The sequence below is a fragment of the Salvelinus sp. IW2-2015 genome, unplaced genomic scaffold (assembly GCF_002910315.2).
Source record: "Salvelinus sp. IW2-2015 unplaced genomic scaffold, ASM291031v2 Un_scaffold1847, whole genome shotgun sequence".
NCBI classification, from domain to species: domain Eukaryota; kingdom Metazoa; phylum Chordata; class Actinopteri; order Salmoniformes; family Salmonidae; genus Salvelinus; species Salvelinus sp. IW2-2015.
Genome location: NW_019943213.1, coordinates 67,033 through 73,668, shown reverse-complemented (window position 1 = coordinate 73,668; position 6,636 = coordinate 67,033).

Below are 6,636 nucleotides of genomic sequence, written 5' to 3'. Positions count from 1 at the left end.
TACAGGTCCCGTCGTTCTCCCTCGTTCTCCTCCCTGTTGAATACAGTACAGGTCCTTCCGTTCTCCCTCGTTCTCCTCCCTGTTGAATACAGTACAGGTCCCGCCGTTCTCCTCCGTTCTCCCTCGTTCTCCTCCCTGTTGAATACAGTACAGGTCCTTCCGTTCTCCGCCGTTCTCCTCCGTTCTCCTCCATTCTCCTCTCTGTTGATAGGGAGATGGATTCCCGACACTCTTGACACATTGACTGTTGCTTTGCATTCTATGTGGTTGTCAAGACAACAATGCAATACATTTTACGTGGTTGTCAAGACGATAATACAATACATTCTACGTGATTGTTAAGACGATAAACAATACATTCTATGTGGTTGTTAAGACGATAAACAATACATTCTATGTGGTTGTCAAGACGATAAACAATACATTCTATGTGGTTGTCAAGACGATAATACAATCATAAAAAGAACGTTCTGATAACATTTAGAAACAAACTTCTTTACTCCCACAGTCCGTACTCACTTCCCTCATAAACAAACACGTTTAATGGGAATTTCATTTATGCAGTTGATTAACATTTCAATTGATGTTACATAGATGATTGAAAAGCTGTAGTGTCTCATCTCTCTGAGTTTTTTTTACAGTACCTGCGTGTGGAGCGAAATCATGCCAACCTGGCTTGTGCCAAACCTTGTCACAGAACGCAATGTGTTAGCCAAACACTATGACAGCCTCACAGATGGGCCTGATTTTGCAGATACAGTATATGCTGGGTTTAAAATGTACACTTTGTCACAGAATCAGCACAGACATGCACAGGAGGGTACAGTTATAAACGCTGCTCTTACAGTTATAACACTGCTCTGACAGTTATAACACTGCTCTGAGACGAGCCGAGGAGGGACATGCATTGCCGGACGTAAGAACCACTAGAGAAAGAAGGAGTGAGAGACCGAGACGAGAGGTATCTATACAAGAGAATACATGGATGGCGAAGAAGAGAGGCCCTTGACCCAGACTTCTGCCTCATGCTCTCTCTTGTCTCCTCTCTGTCTCCTCTCCCCAGAGGCTTGTTTTATCACTTGAAGTCAGTGTTTATGTTTACATTTTATGTGCCCCAATAATGAGGTGCTTTGTCATATATGGAGAGAGCCCCTATTCAGAGCAAACACTACTTAAGATGACTGACGAGGTGTAGTGGTAAGCTTCGCTGCTGATGGACTGCACAACGTTCAATTGCAGTAAGCAAAGTGTGTGTGTATGTGTGTGTTTGTTGTGGGGCCTAGCTGTGAAGGCAGGCACAACACCAAAATGTGACCATGCAGTATAAGGAGAGAAATCTATAAATGAACGTGCCTGGAGTCTAAATATTTTATTACGGACATTGCAGCTGACACATTCATTTGTAAGTCTTGTGAAGTCCGGCATTATGCGCATCCATCTTTAATTTGACCAAAAAGGGATGAGAGACTTTCCAAATTTAAAGATAGTGGACAAAATGTGTGTTAGCACCAGGGATAGCAATGTTTGTGCCGCAACCTTGGAACCCATGTTTTCTGTGATTTGGTTGAGGTTGACACTGGCAGAGAAGAAGACCAGACGAAGAATCATTGTTAAGGAAAAACATACATACTTTACTGAGGAAAACAGTAGCCGCAGGATCACGAGTACAACAGAAGAAGAAAAAAACACTATGTCTTGAAAACTCCACTCGGGAAAACGAACGCCACACGGTAAACAACCTCAAGCTTCTGCAAACGACAACAAACAAAAAACACACCTCTTTTAACAGGAATCATCATAATAAGTAAATAGGACATACCTAAGCGTTGTTAATGTCTCTAGGACGCGGTCTCTACCGCCCTCTTGTGTGACAGGTGGAACCATGACCGTTCTCTGTAGTATTGATTATCATTATCCAATGGAGATATTGTTTGTGATGATGAGTTATTAGTGATATTAAAAAATAATCCGTATTATGGTGAAGAATTCAGCGTTACAGTGCCATCGAAATTTAAAGCAATGTTCCCACGTAGAGGCGACTGCATTCAAGGTGAACACTGCAGATGTGGATCAATAGGAAATGGCCTTTTATATTTCTATCATGTTTTATTGTAACCCTTCAGTGACCCAGACTGAACAGAGCCCTTAGGGTCTATTAAAATACACTGCTTAAAATCAGATAGATTTTTTTGGTTTCGGGATGATTTTCCACATGCAAATAAAAAGTACTAAGTTAAGGTATCTCTCTCTATAAGTCATACTTTTCAAAAGTTAATTATTATTTAAATTATATTATATTCATAAGATAAAATTATAGACAGCACCTTTGAAGATGTCATTTCTTTTTGACATGAGCCTTGTGAAGAAGGTTTTAAAATAAAAAAACTTTTATTAAAAAGAGTCTGTATCTTTTGCCACGTTGTGGATTGATATATCTTACGTTCTTATGTCTTAAAGTCCACGGAAAGAGAAGCTCTGAAGCCAGAGCAGATGAATGGATAAACATATCAAAATGTATAATATCATTTCCATTTTAAAAAGGTATAGTGCAGGTATCACTATCCTCAGGAGTGCCCATAGAAATACTCCACTTCTTACGGTATAGACTTTGCGAATCAAGTCTGGGTGGTGGGGGGGGGGGATCAGAAAACACAGAGGATTCTGTCAGGATCAAAGGGTCAAATGTTTAACATGCGCAAACCCCTGGAAAACCAGGCCTGATCTTTGTTGCTGGTCTGGTAGATGTTCAAAGCCCAGCTTTATGTGGAGAAAAAAGGACTCTAATTCTCTTTTAAATATGTAAAAGAACCATCACGATTACATTACACCAAAGACCACATTATTTATCTCCATGAAAAAGGGTTTATCATTTCAATAGTCTTATTTCCAGATGTTTAAAACCTCAAGAGAGAGGCTTGGAGAGTGCAGTGAGTGTACGGTAAACATGGACACTACAGTAGCTTCCCCTAAAACTGTAACGTTTGCATCATATACATACGGATCTATCAGACTGATCACGTGCATCTTAGATTGCTCAGAGTACAACCAATGAGCTAATGACGCTTTCACAACTTCTTGTAGATAAAAAAAATAAAAAATTCAATAAATGAAAGCACAGTACACCAATTGTGTTAACGAAACTGCCTTGGTTATAATATTCTTTCCTATTTCTCCTTCTTTGGTTCAGTAACAGATGAGGTATTTATTTACATTTCAGGAGTCTTAAGCAGCAGAAGAATACGCAGGGAAAAGCTTTAACAAGGTATAACCAACCCATGTTTCATTAGCTTCTAAGACCTGAAGAGCCTTTTCTCTCCCGCTCTCATTCTCATCTTTTTTTTCTTTTTTTTCTATTTCACTAACAGCCATCACAAAACGTGTCTGGTATGCAACGGCTATTCATCTTGCTTGCGTCCCAACGACGTCCGCTATTACCCTACGTAGTGCACTACTTTTGACCAGAGCCCACAGGCCCCGGTCAAAAGTAGTGCACTATATACAGAGGAAACAGGGTGGTGCGTTTGGGACAGGGTCCCAATGTATGATATCCTGTCATCTCCTCATTTGTCTCCCGGTGTTCTCAATCTAGATAAACCCAGTCAAATCCTTGATTGTATGTTTGGGTCCGCTCCATCTCTAAAAGAAAACTATTATAATGGGTTTCATGGACTTGGTGTAAAGTCATTATCTAGCGATGGCTGCCCGAACAATGCTTGTTTAATAAGAGCAGGGAGCAGCTCTTCGGCGAAAGAAGTAGAAAGACAGATGCAATATATACAATAACTAGGATAAAGTCAAGACCCATCCATAATTTCTTCATATTGTGATCAAATGTTATCTATCCTTTCCTGGGCTGGAATTTCTATGACAATTGTGTCTGCTATGGTATGTAAAGTTTTTGCGATGCTAGAGCGACGCTATTGACTAACATTTTAGTTTGGCAGGGAGTAAGCTAGTTCGTGTCCTCTGGCTCTTTTACCTACAACATGACCCACTCATTTCATTACTGTATTATTTCAAAATGAAGGAATAATTAATTGACAGGACTTACATAATATAATTAGTGATAAAGCTAGATAAGTATGATATAATAGAGTAGTATAACGTATATAAGAGGAGGAAAGAGAACTATTATATAAATTAAGCGACTACATAACGGTCAATTGTTATGTTGCCCACAAAGACAATGACGAGAGCTGACAACAATCAACAGAATCAGGATATAGTGGAAAACACAATAGTGTCTGTCTGGTTACCGAATGTATCAGGTACAGGTCCCTCCTCGCCCTCGTTAATGTCGATGCCTACAATAACCTGATAGATCTTTACCAGCAGTACGGTTCCCTCTGTTCCTCCCTCGTTCTCCTCCGTGTCAAATTACCAGTACAGGATCCCTTCCGTCTACTTCCCTCGTGCTCCTCCCTTGTTGAATACAAGACAGGTCCTTTCCGTTCCGCCTCACCTCTCCTTCCCTGATGATACAGTTACAGAGTTCCATTCCGTTACTCTCTAATTCTCCTATCCCTGAATTCAATAACAGACAGGTCCCTCCGTCTCTCCACTCATACTATCCTCCCTGTTTGAATACAGATACAGGGTTCCCGGCGATTCTCCACTCAATATATTCTTATAATCCCTTGTATGAATAAATAACGGATCCCGATCGTTCATAACCCTCGTATCTTAAAACCACTCCCTGATATGAAATACCAGATACAAGGAGATCCCGTCAGTATCTCCCCGATGTCTAAACATTACACTCCCTGTTCTGAATACAGTACACGGTCCTTCTCCGATCGATCTCCCTCGTAGCTCCTCACACTGAATAAATGATACACGTAACAGGCCGACCAGAGATTTCTACCTAACCAGATTCTACCCATCAGATCTCCTGCCACTGAATGATACTAACAGATCCATTCTCGTTTCCGCATTCTACCTCTCGTTCTCCATCCATATCATCATCTCTGATTAATAGAGAAGAGATGAGGACTTAACCCGAACTCATAACAAACAATAAGAATGTTGAGACATTATACATATCCTATAATCAGATCTGGATGTCAACAGAACACAGCATGCAATACAATAATCTACGTAGGATGTCAAACGAATATGTAACAATACAATATATACGCTAACTGATTAAGACGATACACAAAAATCATTGACATAATAAGTGAAGATAGAGATCTAAAACGATACAGCCCATAACGAAGACTGACGATACATATCTAATAGATGAGATAATATTCAGAAGACACAATCTTGACTCTATATAAAGACTATAGTTGGTACGACGTAAATAATAACATAATTCTAAAAATCAGATTACTACGTTAACACATATATAAGAACACAAACACTTTCGGTTATACTCACCACCTACAAGCGTCCAGTTACTCACTATCCCCTCATAAAACAACACGATATTACAATGAGAAGAATTTCATTTATCAGTTTGAATTCTCATATGATGATTTCATAGTATGATTCGAAAAGCTGTCAGTTCTGTCGTCTCTTCTTTCTGCAGTCTCCACTTCTTTAGCTAGTCAGCCTCGCGTGGCGAGCGAAATCATTGCTTCAACGCCTGGTTGCTGACCAAGACTTTGTCCACAGAACGCCAACTGGTCGTTACAGTTCGACCATATACATAATCGACAGCCTTTCGCACCAGACTGGCGTCCGTCTCTGATCTTTGTCACGCTCCACTTCACAGATATTATGCTGGTCGTTTAATACTACATTTGTCACACAATCTAGCACAGACATGTCAATCACGGAGCCAGGTTACAGTTATAACAGCGCTGCTCTACTACAGCCCTTCTACTAACATGCTCGTGACATCATAACAGCTTCTGACAGTCCAGGAACACTGTCTCTACAGCTTATATAAGAACCACTGGACGTCCTATACGAGGTTGTATTACCATCTGCTCTGTACAGTGATAACACCATGCTGGCTGTGACAGTCTGCCTATAAATCACTGACAGCCCATTTACAGTCTATCTATAACATCGGGCTCTCAGCAGTGCTGTATAACGGCGCGTGCTTCGTACATGTTTTATAAGCACTCTGCTGAACAGTACGTATAAACACAGGCTCTTACCATTCGTCGTTATATTACCTACTGGCCTCTTACAGTATTGATAACGCTGCTACGTTACAGTCATAACATGCTTGTACAGTTATAGACACTGCCTCTTACTAGTTATACGACAGCTGCTTTACAGTTTTATAACACTGCTCTTACAGTCTTACAACCCACTGCTCCTACAGTTATGAACACTGTCTTCTTGTACACGTTATAAGCACGAGCTCTTCACAGTTATTAAACACCTGCTCTTCACCTAGTTTAATAATCACAGCTCTTACAGTTTGTTAATAAACACCTGCTCCTTACAGTTCTAAGTCTAACATGCCTCAGTGGTGCCTAGTCAGATATAGACCACTCTCTTAGCGATAAACATGCACTCTTACAGTTCATAACACTTGCTTCTAAACAGTATATGATTGGTCCGCCTTCCCCCAGTTATAACATCTGCTCCTACAGTTACGCCCTTGAACACTCTCTCTTGTACAGTTTATTAACGTACTGCTCTTTACAGTTATTAACATGCGCGCTCTTAGTTATA